We start from the raw sequence: 14,427 nt of genomic DNA, 5'->3' as shown, positions 1-14,427 counted from the left end.
CAAATTTGACCTCAACATTTAATCCACCTTTCTTCCAGGCCCAAATATCTTCTTTACAATCCATCCATTCAGGTATAGAGCCAAGAATGTTAGCTGCAAAACTTTGTTTCTAACATCTAAAAATTCCACCTCTCTACCTTCTCAATGATTCATATCTATCATAAATATATGCATAAATACATTTAATCACTCAGTCATACATTCAACCAGGTTTATACTAACCCCTGCACCCCCTCCCCCCTTTTTTTTCCTCTTCTTTCTCCCCCCTTAAACCAATTTACCTTTACACTTGCTAATCCGCCCCCCCCCCCCCCCATAAACCTTAAATACAAGATCAGAACCCAAGTGTCTGTGCTGGTCACACACACTCGCACAAATGATGAAACATTAGGTAATAGGAGCTATCTCACAAAACAAATAAAAATTGCTGAAACACCTCATTGCCATAGCTTCTACCAGATATTACACCTCAGATAAAACATAACTAATCCAGGCCACTATACTCTCTGACTACAACAATTGTATATTCTCTCTTATGAGTCATTGGGGTTTATTTACGAAAGGCAAATCCACTTTGCACTGCAAGTGCACTTGAAAGTGCATTGAAAGTGCACTTGAAAGTGTAGTCACTCTAAATCTAAGGGGTAGATCTGAAATGAGTGGAAGTTCTGCTGATTTTATCAACCAATCATGTGCAATCTAAAATGCAGTTTTTTATTTTCCTAGCATGTCCCCTCGGATCTACAGCGACTTTACTTCCAAGTGCACTTGGAAGTGCAAAGTGGATTTTCCTTTAGTAAATAATCCCCAGTATCTTTCCTTTGTTTGAAACACCTAAGTTGTATGTGTACCTTTTTTTAACTCTTTGTGCATTATGAATATACACCATTGTTCTGTAATCTCTACTGCTGGAACATTTGAAATGAATAGTATTATACTGATCTTGTTATCGTAAAAAAATTATTACTATGTGCTCTTGTATTTTTGGCAATACAATTTGTTTGGAATAAAAAAAATACAATGACAACATACCAAATAAAATATACATTTTCTATTTTCTCTACCTGACATTATGATGAACAATTATTAATTTAAGATCCTGTGGAGCAAAATAGTTATATTGCAAGTGTAGTAACATCATTGAAGAATATGATGCATTTATAATCTATATACCACGTTTGAGACAGCATTTTATATGTAGTTATCAGGATAATAAAATGATTTATGCATGACAAATAAAAAATATACATATCATGCACTGTGGGAGGCAGCTTATGTTCATATTAGACTTTTTGTGTGGAATATTGGACATTATACCTAATATCACATAAATATGCATATTAAAAAATTTTTTTTTTTATTAGTAGTCACGTAAATTTATGGTAGAAAGGAGTGGGGATGGAAGGAGAGGAATCCCCACCTTACACATATCACAAATCGAAATTAATAAAAGGAATCACGTGGGAGAGGCAATAATAAGGGTAAGATAAGACCACAAGAGGATAATTTTGAACACATGAGGTGAGGAGGGTTTGCCCCCCCCCCCCCTTTTATTTTTTTATTTTTATTTTTTTATATTTTCTTAGGTATATTAAGGATCGATCCGGTCAGGTACCCAATGTGTATTTTCTTACTGTCTGTTTTTATATGAATGTTGAAAATACTGAAATACCATGAATGCTAAACAAAGGGACTTGTAATAGTATGTATAAGAAATATTTTTTACTGTTTTTTGTAAATGTGGAAAACTAAATAAATAATATTTAAAAACAAAATGTGTATATGAACATTAAAAATAAAAACTGTAATATATTTAATGCATAGAAAGTGAATTCCATTAGAAATAAACATCAATAATATAAATTGTTCTGTTTGTATGAATTAAAATTTGAAAAAATCTTAAGCATTTCTAAAAACCACAGTATAATTTATCCACATAAAAATAATCCTTGTATGTTTCATAGGACTTGACTTACAAATGCAATAATAGAGATTGTTCACAATCAAAGTGAATGTTCAATCAATTTAGTAACAAAGGTGAAGCTATACAAAGTAAACATGTGCACACTGAAATATTTTGTTTCGGAATTTTGTTTTCGTCCGAAAAATACATTTATTTAGTTACTCCTGAAATTTTTTTTCATTTATTTAGTTTTTCGTAAAAAAATTGCATTCGTCCGAAAATCCAAATGAATTAAGGTTGAATCTGTCATTGAAGGCTTATGGTGTCTGTTGAATGTTTAAAGAAGATTTGACAGAGCAGCAAAACTCACTGTATGATGCTGCCCTCATACATTCAGGGTCAAATATTTTGAAGACAAGCTATAGTAGGATTCTAATGTTGTACGTCTTCTATGGGTTTTATTAAGGCTATTTGCATTGCACACAGGTCATGTTAGCATTAGCATTAAGAAAAAAAAATTAAGAAAAAAAAATGCGTGGGGGTCCCCTGAAATTTCATACCAGGCCCTTCAGGGCTGGCATGGATTTTAAGGGGAACCCCGTGCAAAAATAAATAAATGGCGTGGGTGTCCCCCTCAAAATCCATACCAGACCCTTATCTGAGCACGCAACCTGGCAGCTGCAGGGGGACCCCCCAGATCCCGGCTTCACCCCCTGTGTGAAATGGTAAGGTACCCGCACCTCAAAAGCTTGCGTTTTTAAGGAATTGAACACACTTGACACTTTATGTATATGGATGAACTTTTCACCTATGATTGCACTACTATGTTAATTGCACAAGCACTTTATGAATAGTTATGTGATGTATACGACCAGCGCTATGTTTAATATTTTGTATTACTTGTTTGGGGTTTTATACCTTATACGATAGCAGCTGCTCTTCATCTTAACTTACATTTATTTTTTAATTTATATGTCACCATAGGGAAGGTATTTAACCACTTAAAGACCAGACCTCTTTTCAGACTCTGTGTTTACAAGTTAAAACATTTTTTTTTTTCTAGAAAATAACTTAGAACCCCAAAATATTATGCATTTTTTTTCTAACACCCTAGAGAATAAAATAGTGGTCATTGCAATACTTTTTGTCACACCGTATTTGCGCAGCGTTCTTACAAGTGCACTTTTTTTGCAAAAAGAATAAAAAAATAAGACAACAACAAAGTTAGCTGAATTGTTTTTATATTGTGAAAGATAATGTTAAGCAGAGTAAATTGATACCCCACATGTCACGCTTCAAAATTGTGCCCGCTCGTGAAATGACATCACACTTTGACCCTTAAAAAATCGACATTAGGCGACATTTAAAAAATTCTACAGGCTGCATGTTTTGAGTTGCATGTTACAGATGAGGTCTAGGGCCAGAATTATTGCTCTCACTCTAACGATTGCGGGTGCTACTCACGTATGCATTTGTCTCTGCGTGCAAGCTCGTCTGGATATTTCTTATTTATTTTACTTGGTTTTATTTATTTTTTCACTGTTTTAAAAAAAAAAAAAAAATTGGGTCACTTTTATTCCTATTAAAAGGAATGTAAACATCCCTTGTAATAAAAAAAAGTATGACAGGTCTGGGGTCAAAAGGTCCTCAGATCTCATATTTGGACTTAAATGCAATAAAAACAAAACAAAAACATGTATCATTTGAAAAAATGACAACAGAAAAGTGGCCTTTTAAGACGTATGGGCGGAAGTGATGTTTTGACATTGATTCCGCCCTGCTATAGTATGTAGATCTTCCCCTCACTCATCTCTATACCCAGCCATGAACAGGTCCCGATCGCCTCCTCTGCTGCCGACAGGTCCGATAAGCGGCAGAGGGCACGGGAGAGCGACGTAGGGGGGGGGGGGGGAGTGTCAAATCTGCTGCAGAGACCATCATTATTGTATTGTATTGTATTGTATTATTCATTACAGAACAGAACCGCCAGCCGAAAAGATTGATACCTCGCTTGTGGCAGCAGCTGCTGCCATTACCAAGATATCCATCTTTAAACTGCCCATGTATATGTACAGGAGCCGGTCGGCAAGTGTTTAACTATTTCATAAGGTGAAGCTATGTTTACCTTAAAAAACCCAATCATGTGCAAAGGAAAAAAAATGGGAACTGGAAATTGAAATGAATTACAGTTGTATAAAGATCAGTGGACATTTTCTTTCACACAGGGTTATTTTGCAGGTGCTATTGCAGTAAAAATAGCGCCTGAAAACTGACCTGAGGGCTTTCACACTGGAGCGGTGCACCAACAGGATGGTAAAAAAGCAGGACAGATGCTAGCAGCATCTTTGGAGTGGTGAAGGAGCAGTGTATACACCGCTCCTCCACCGCTCCTTCCCATTGAAATCAATGGGACACCGCGGCTATCCCGCCAGCGTCCCAATAGTGCCGCAAATTTGATGGGAAAGCACCGCTAAAAATAGTGGCACTTTACAGCCGATGCACCTCCTGACCCAGTTTGAAAGGGGCCTAAGTGAATATAGTCTACTCCTTGAGTCAATCTATTAAAGAAGTACAGACTGTCCACTGTATTTTCAGTTTGGTAAGCTGTGTTCAGTTCAGTAATCCAATCATGTGCAGGGAAAAAAAAATATTTCTTGCACACAGATGTATCAGTATTCAGCATAAACACAATTCCCTCTATTTAAAAGTTCAATGATCTTTTTCAACAGTAATTTTTTTACCACTTTCGAACATGAGAAACAGGACTAACCTTTTATTAAAACAGAACTAAGCCTTATTAGTGTCCATTTAAAAGCAGATAAAGGTATTTTATGTTTACAGCACATCATTTCAGCAACACTTTTTTTTTTTTCATGACAGAGCGAGAACCGGGATCTGTGTGTTTTAACATACAAATCCCAGTTCTCTAAGGGGAGCAAAGACAGATTGTGTCCCCCTACTAAGTAGGAACACCGATCGGTCTCCTCCCCTAGTCAGTTCCATCCCCCCGCAGTTAGAACACACCTTGGGAACACAGTTAACCCCTTGACCTCCCCCTAGTGTTAACCCCTTCCCTGCCAATTACATTTATACAGTAATCAATGGCTATTTTAACCTCTGATCCCTGTAAAAATGTCACTGATCCCAAAAAAGTGTCAAAAGTGTCCAATCTGACCGCTGCAATGTTGCAGTCACTGTCATTACTACAAAAAAAAATAATAATAATAAAAATGACATAAATCTATCCCCTATTTTGTAGACACTATAACTTTTGTGCAAACAAATTAATATACACATATTGTGATTTTTTTTTTACCAAGCATATGTAGAAGAATACATATCGGCCTAAACTGAGGGGAAACAAAATCGGGATATTTATAACAAAAAGTACAAAATATTGTGTTTTTTCAAAAGTGTTGCTCTTTTTTTGTTTATAACCCAAAGAATAAAAACTTCAGAGGTGATAAAATACCACCAAAAGAAAGCTTTATTTGTGGGGGGAAAAGGACATCATTTTTTTTTTTTTTATGCAAGGTTTCCACATCCTGCGGAGAAGTTATTGCCCTGCTTAGCTTAGTATCATCCACAAATACAGAGATTGAACTGTTTACCTCATCCTCCAGGCGGTTTATAAACAAATTAAACAGGATTGGTCCTAGCACAGAACCCTGTGGCACCCCACTACCCACTCCCCACTCCTAACCATTTTTAGTACTCCCCACTTATCACCACCCTCTGATCTTGCCCTTGTAGCCATGTACTCACCCTATGGTCCATGCCAACGGACCTTATTTTGTACAGTAAATGTTTATGAGGGAACTGTGTCAAATGCTTTTGCAAAATCCAGATACACCACATCTACGGGCCTTCCTTTATCTAGATGGCAACTCACCTCCTCATAGAAGGTTAATAGATTGGTTTGGCAAGTACGATTCTTCATGAATCCATGCTGATTACTGCTAATGATACCGTTCTCATTACTAAAATCTTGTATATAATCCCTCATCATCCTCTCAAAGAGTTTACATACTTTTAATGTTAGGATAACTGGTCTGTAATTCCCAGGGATGTATTTTGGGCCAATGTATTGGTATAGTTTTCCATTTTACCTTCCTTCAGTGACATGAAGTATACCAGTACCGTATGCTAAAAAACAGCCCCACACCATGATGTTCCCACCTTCAAACTTCACTGTTGGTATGGTGTTTTTGGGATAATATGCAGTGCCATTTGACCTCCATGGTGTGTATTATGCTATTCAAAGAGTTCAATTTTGGTCTTATCTGACCAGACTATGTTCTCCCAGTATTTCACAGGCTTGCCTAAATGTTGTGCAGCAAACTTTAAAGAATCTTTAACCACTTAAAGAGTTCCACCTAAAAATAATTTAAAGGTCAGCAGCTACAAATACGGCAGCTGTAGACTTTGAAAAGAAGAATACTTACCTGTCCAGGGCACCTGTGATGTCCTCACCCAAAGCCAATCCATCCCCTCAGCTCCAGGTGCAGGCACCGGCATTGCTAGAAAGGGAATCAGGAAGTGAAGCCTAGCGGCTTCACAGCCTGGTTTCCTACTGCACATACGTAAGTCACGCTGCACATTCTGAGTGGTTCCTGTCATCTTCTGGGACCTGTGTGTCTCCCAGAAGACAGTGTAGGGAACAGAGGAGGGGCCGGGCATGGTGTAGATTGCTGTGGATTCTGCAGCAATCTTGCACCGGAAGTGGGAGCAAATATCTGTATTAGACAGGCATCTGCTCCCCCCCGAGAGGTACCAAACGTGACACCGGAGGGCGGGAGGAATCCAGACAGCAGAAGTTCAATTTTTGGGTTAAACTACGCTTTAAGTACCAGAAGGATTTGCCCCTTTAATGAACAGGTCTTTTTTTTGCTATACAGCACTGCATCAGTTTAACTGACAATTGTGCGGTCATGTAGCCAAACAAAATGTATGTCATTTTTATCACACAAATAGAGCTTTCTTTTGGTGGTATTTGATCATCTCTGCATTTTTTTTGCACCATAAACAAAAAAAGATAATTTAAAAAAAAATATACATATATTTTACTTTTTGCTATAATAAATATCCCCCAAAAAAGTAAAAAAAAAAAGAATTTCTTTATCAGTTTAGGCCGATATGTATTCTTCTACTAATCACTAGGAACAGCAGAGCTGCCTCTCCTCCCCTGACAGAACAGGGATCTGTCTGTTTACATTGACAGATCCCTCTTCTGTCTTTCTCAGGAGTGATTGCAGGTGGCCAGGGGACAGCGTGGCCGCCGGCCACGTGCATCAGCTCCGGCATCCGGCACGCCCCCTAGAGGTCTTAAAGCGGCCAACATACCTTGATGTTGATTTGCTCAGGAGAGCCAACTTGCCGCAGTACAACTGCGGCAGCTGGTCTTTAAGTGGTTAACATGCCTTTTCTTTAGCAATGGAGTCTTGAATGATACATACAGTGGTGTGAAAAAGTGTTTGCCCCCTTCCTCATTTCCTGTTCCTTTGCATGTTTGTCACACTTAAGTGTTTCGGAACATCAAACCAATTTAAACAATAGTCAAGGACAACACAAGTAAACACAAAATGCAATTTGTAAATGAAGGTGTTTATTATTAAAGGTGAAAAAAAATCCAAACCATCATGGCCCTGTGTGAAAAAGTGATTGCCCCCTAAACCTAATAACTGGTTGGGCCACCCTTAGCAGCAACAACTGCAACCAAGCGTTTGCGATAACGTGCAATGAGGCTTTTACAGCGTCCTGGAGGAATTTTGGCCCACTCATCTTTGCAGAATTGTCCTAATTCAGTTACATTAGAGGGTTTTCGAGCATGAACGGCCTTTTTAAGGTCATACCACAACATCTCAATAGGATTCAGGTCAGGACTTTGGCTAGGCCACTCCAAAGTCTTCATTTTGTTTTTCTTCAGCCATTCGGTGGTGGACTTGCTGGTGTGTTTAGGATCATTGTCCTGCTGCAGAACCCAAGTTCGTTTCAGCTTGAGTACACGAACAGATGGTCGGACATTCTCCTTCAGGATCTCTTGGTAGACAGCAGAATTCATAGTTCCTTTTATCACGGCAAGTCTTCCAGGTCCTGAAGCAGCAAAACAGCCCCAGACCATCACACTACCACCACCATATTTTACAGTTGGTATAATGTTCTTTTTATGAAATGCAGTGTTCCTTCTACGCCAGATATACTTGGACACACACCTTCCAAAGAGTTCCACTTTTGTCTCATCGGTTCACAGAATGTTGTCTCAAAAGTCTTGGGGATCATCAAGATGTGTTGTGGAGAAATTGAGACGAGCTTTGATGTTCTTTTTGCTCAGCAGTGGTTTTCTCCTTGGAACTCTGCCATGCAGGCCATTTTTGCCCAGTCTTTTCCTGATGGTGGAGGCATGAACGCTGACCTTAACTGAGGCAAGTGAGGCCTGCAGTTCCTTGGACGTTGTTGTGGGGTCTTTTGTGACCTCTTGGATGAGTCGTCGCTGCGCTCTTGGGGTAATTTTGGGCGGCCGGCCACTCCTGGGAAGGTTCACCACTGTTCCATGTCTTCGCCATTTATGGATAATGGCTCTCACTGTGGTTCGCTGGATTCCCAAAGCTTTGGAAATGGCTTTATAACCCTTTCCAGACTGATAGATCTCAATTACTTTCTTTCTCAATTGTTCCTGAATTTCTTTGGGTCTCGGCATGATGTGTAGCTTTTAAGGATCTTCTGGTGGACCTTACTGTGTCAAGCAGCTCCTATTTAAGTGATGCCTTGATTGTGAACAGGTGTGGCAATAATCAGGCCTGGGTGTGGCTAGAGAAATTGAACTCAGGTGTGGACAACCACAGTTATAGTATGTTTTAACAAGGGGGGCAATCACTTTTTCACACAGGGCCATGATGGTTTGGATTTTTTTTCACCTTTAATAATAAACACCTTCATTTACAAATTGCATTTTGTGTTTACTTGTGTTGTCCTTGACTATTGTTTAAATTGGTTTGATGTTCCGAAACACTTAAGTGTGACAAACATGCAAAGGAACAGGAAATGAGGAAGGGGGCAAACACTTTTTCACACCACTGTATAAGCTATGGAGATTGAGTGCATTACTTATTGTTTTCTTTGAAACAATTGTACCTGCTAATTACAGGTCCTTCTAAAGCTCTCCACAAGGGGTCCTTGGGTGCACTGGTCAGTGATGTCACAAGGGGGCGGTGCCACCAGGTAATGTCACCAGGTGACCCCACCCCTTTCCTATTTAAGAACTGTCAAACGGCGAAGCAGGAATTTAATGGTTAGCCTTCGTTGCAGCCAGAACTTTGTTTCTGGTCCGGCTAAGCTGCAGGCATCATGATTGATGATGGATCTGCATCAGGGGACATTGTTTTTCTATTTTGTAATAAAGGAATTTTCAAAAACTGCCTTCTCTCTTTATTGGTGATTGGGTAGGGATACAATGTACCCCATACTCATTCACATCGGGAGGAGGCCAGGATCTGTGGGCCCCCATTTTAAAGAGGGCTTACAGATTCTGATAAGCCCCCTGCTAACAGACCCCCACAACCACAGCCCTGGGTTTTCAGGATGAGGCCCTTGTCCCCAAAATCACCCCCCCCCCATGTTGAGGGCATGTGGCTTGGTGTATATACATATATATATACTGTATTTGGAGTTCAGTTTTAGTAGCTAAATCATCAGTAAGCTAATAATGATATCCATTACGTTTAGTTATTTAAGGTTAGCCACTTCAGGTCCAACCCTTAGCTACAGGGCGGTACCTGTGTGCCAGATCATGTATATATACGAATGTCCAATGTTTCCCAGCACTCGACGATCATTTGTCAGAGAGGCACAATGGCACAAAGCAGATCGCCATTCTGACAGAAGGGAAGGGATGGAATTAGTGTCCCTGCCAAGCAGGGAACAAATTCCATCTCTTCCCCTAGTTAAAGTACCTCTCACAGTACACATAAACACTGTCTAGGCACACAGTGAATCCTTTGATCGCTCATGATGTTAACCCCTTCCCAGCCAGCGTCATTAGCACAGTGACAGTGCATTTTTTTTTAACACTGATCACTGTACTAGTGTCAAAAGTGTCAATTAGTGTCAGAATGTCTGCCGCAATATTGCAGTCCCTCCATAAGTTGCTGATCACCACCATTACTGGTAAAAAATAAATAAAAATATCCCATAGTTTGTAGATGCTATAACTTTGGCATAAACCAATCAATATATGCCTATCGGGACTTTTTTTACCAAAAAATATGTAGCAGAATACATATTGGCCTAAATTTATGAAGAAATTCAACTTCTTTTCAATTTTTTATTGGATAGGTTTTAAAGCAGAAAGTAAAAAAAATTTTTTTTTTTTAAATTATCTATTTTTTTGTTAAATAGCGCAAAAAATAAAAAACGCAGAGGTGATCATATACCACCAAAGAAAACTCTATTTGTGGTAAAAAAGGACATCATTTTTATTTGGGTACAGCGCTGCATGACCATGCAATTGTCAGTTAAATTAATCCTATGTCACATTGCAGAAAGTTGCCTGGTCATGAAGGGGTCATGAAGTAAATCTTCAGACGATCATGTGGTTAAAATTAAAACTAACACTTGTTGAGTATTAAAGTATTAAATAAATAGCAAACAAATAATAAAATTATATTACCGTGGCAGAACTTTATTGGTATTGGTAGTGTTTGTTTGTGTGTGAGTTAAAGTTCTACTGTTACTACAGAGTATGAAATAACACAGACCTGATGGTAAATAATATGGTTATTGCAGAGTCTTTGACTTGCATAATCACTCTTGACCTTGTGAACCTGTGCTTTTATACAGTAAAAGAACTTTGCTATTGAGGCTAGAGATAAGTGCTTATAAATTTACAAAGGCGGGCTATGATATTACTCCAATAACCTCGGTGGTTAGGAGGAAAAAGGAGTACATCTATTTTTATTTTTTTCTGGACAGAATGATGGAGTGCTTTTGTAATAATGTACACTGGCTATGATAGCATTAGGGCTATGTGGAGAAGTTGGAGGAGTTTAGGGACATCACACTCTCCCTGATGCATTTTATCTGCAAATTCAATTAAAAATTAAATGTGAAATTAATGCTTTGCTTAAACAGTGCTTTTAAGGTTTTGCAATAAAACCAAAATGATAGAATAGGTATTTATGATTAAAAAAACAGTTAAATCCATATTTCTTTGCAGGCTAGTTTATAAGAAAACAGTAATTTTTCTTAGGCTGCATAAACATTTAGCTACTGGCAAAACAAATGCTTCATTATGTAAGTGGCATGAACAGCATGATTCATCCAAATATGGTCTTCAATGTAAGGATCAAACAACCCAGCATGACTTTGACTTGAACCTTAAACAAATGTGACCATACAGTAGATGCAAATGCTAAAATCTGTACAACTTGACCACGCCGCAATTCACATTTTAAGCAAAAAATTGCTGTTCAAAGAAAACATATTTACATAGATGTGTTCATTGTACAACAAGGTTTTCCATCCTTCTTTTTCAGCACCAGGCAGATCCTAATGGGCTGCTTGATAGGTCACTGACCCGCATAGAATGATTTTGCAGAATTAGGTAAATTTTCTGAATATAGCATGGCATTGAAGGATTTAATAAACTAAAAAAGAGTTCACAGGTAGAAATTAAATAAATGCCATAAGGACTATATAATAACAAACATATTTCCTTGTTAGGTATGTAATGCTCAGTATTAGAAGCAAATGAGCCAGTTTACGCATGGCACTGGTCGTACGTGTCTGAACAGAGCTCCGTCTTAGCCTAGGCCTACACACCTCTGGCAATGCCTGCAAAAGCTACTAAATCCAGATCTAACATGGGCAAAAGGACAGGGAGAGGACCCGCAATATCAATCACGTCCTCGGGCTCCATTAAGAGGTTCCTAGCCGGGGAGAAGCACGGACCCGGCGTGTGGCCTATACAAGCCAGAGCCTTGAGGTCCTGCGGTTCTCACTTAGAACATACAGCGTCACCGCGAGAGAGATCCCCGGCATTGTCCTATGGATCGGAGTTTATGGAGGACCCAGGCTCCCCCGCCGGCTCCGAGATGTCATCACTAAGGAGCTGCCATCATTAAGGAGCTGCAGACTGCTGTAAAGAGACTCGCTCTGGCTCACCACTCCTCTCTCTACAAATTAGAAGATTTAGAAAACAGGAACCGCCGGAATAACCTGTGTATCCACGGACTGCCTGAAGCAACTAAAGATTCTGATCTCGAACCTATGATTCGTGGCATTCCAAATACTATCTTGGGGAAGCTAGTCACTGATCCCTTATGCTTTGAACGAGTCCATAGAGTGCTTCATCCTCGCCATGGACCTACCTAGGGACATGGTCTGTTGTCTACATTACTTTGAGGAAAAGAACACTATCATGCTGAAGCTACGCAGCACTCCAAGCATTGATTTTGACAGCGCTTCCCTCAGCGTGTTTCCTGATCTCTCCAAAGAGACACTTGAGCGTCGCAGAGCCCTCAAACCACTCCTGGATCACTTGAGGAGGGATGGAGCCACATATAGATGGGGCTTCCCTGCCTGCCTCATAGCCACCAAAAACAGCCGCTCATCCACCTTGAGATTCCCGAAGGATCTCCCGGCCTTCTCTCATGAAATTGGGATCCCCGGTAGATCTCCCTGGATGGAACGATATGCTTCCAGATTTCTCTACTCTTCTGGACCCTGCTTGGAAAAGCACATCTTCTCAAAAGAAGCGTACCAGCACCCTGGGCTCCTCTCATAAAAAATGGGTGAGATTTTTTGCATTTAAGGAATAGCAGTGACTCTGTTGCTTGTTCTGTTGATGTATTATTTCCAACATATTGATGCCGAAGCTTGGATGCAGCTGTCCCACTATTCACAGACTGCAGACACCTATTCATGTCCATATGCCCTGCTCTGCCTTTATGTTCTTACTAGTTATCAGCATTGTTTATCCCACGTTAGAGATTTATATGTACAAGTTTACATTTCAATTGTATTTGTTTTCATGGCCAGGCCTGGGTGAGTTCCCCAGGTTCCTCAATCATAATTTTCATGAGTGGTGTACACCTACATTACAAAACCAACGGTCCCCCCTGGCTCCTTTTGGGTTTGGTGGAGGTGGGTGGCCCCTGGAATTTTACGGGTGTCCACCTTGTTGAGGCTGCCTGGGTCGCCCGCCACTGCAGACTCCCACGGGAACACTGCGATATTTCATGTTACTCTAAATTGTTTCACAATGATTGCAATGCCTCATTTTCAGTGTGTTATCTATATGTCCCCTCTTCACCTCTCTCACCTTTCCTTTCTTTGTCACCCCCTTCTCTATCCTCTCTTAACTTCTGCTGGTACAGGTGGCACTACAGGCTAGAGACGCATAATCCAAACTCCCAATGGCTACTTTAAACATTATCTCTTACACTGTTAGGGGTCTAAACCATGCAACCTGTGAGAGGATCAACAGACTTCAGCGTTGGTGCTTCCCTGTGCGCCTACGGGGTAGACCAGTGCAGAGGCGCACATGGGTGCATGATACGGCAGGTTTGCACATCACCTGATCACTCTGGCAGGCCTATAAAAGGCAACCCTTTGCTCTGTGTCTTTGCTGGTTTGTCTCCTCAGCTCACCTGTGTTCCTCTGCTTCCTGTTCCTGTTTACCACTTCCTGTTGTGACCCGGATTGCCTGAAGACTTCACTGATTCTCTCCTGACCTGACCCCTGGCTTGTTTAACGAACTTCCTGCTCTTAGCCTTGCTGGCTCCCGGACTGATACCTGTGTTTGACCCTCAGCCTGCCTCTGGATTATCCTCTGAACTCAGCCTTGCTAGCTCCTGGACTGATTACGTGTGTTTGATCCTTGGCCTGTTTCTGCACTTTTCTTACCTGTTTTACAGACTGGTTTGCTACTTACCTTCTGGTCCGGTCCATCCTGCACGAGCCCTCTTCCAGACCTTCACACAAGTCAGGTGTTATGCCGCGTACACACGACCAGACTTATGTCCGACAGACTTCCAAAGGAGTTCTGCCGGAGTTCTGCCGGAGTTCTGACAGAGTTCTGACGGACTTTCCAAATGAGCGGACTTAGCCACACACAATCACACCAAACTCCGACGGATTCGAACGTGATGACGTACGACTGGACTCGAATAAGGAAGTTCATAGCCAGTAGCCAATAGCTGCCCTAGTGTCGGTTTTAGTCCGTCGGAATAGCATACACACGAGCAAATTTTTCGGTAGGAACTGGGTCCGGCGGAAAAATTTGAAGCATGTTCCATTTTCTAAAGTCTGTCAGACTTTTGCGAATCAAAAGTCCGTTGCAGTCCACACACGATCGAATAGTCTGCCGGAATCATTCCGTCAGACTTTGGATGTTGAAAAGTCCGCTCGTGTGTACGGGGCTTTAGAGCCCCTGCCGGGCATTCTCTTCAAGTATATCCCAAGGCGATCTGCACGGCCATCTCTTCCTTCAGAAGACTTCCTGCATGCCAGTCACCTGCTGGCAACCC

Source organism: Lithobates pipiens, unplaced genomic scaffold (genome assembly GCF_037356315.1).
Source record: "Lithobates pipiens isolate NorthernLeopardFrog02 unplaced genomic scaffold, aLitPip1_a1.2 Scaffold_3, whole genome shotgun sequence".
In the NCBI taxonomy this organism is placed as follows: Eukaryota; Metazoa; Chordata; class Amphibia; order Anura; family Ranidae; genus Lithobates; species Lithobates pipiens.
The sequence above is the reverse complement of the archived record's forward strand: the minus strand, read 5'-3'. Positions refer to the sequence as shown.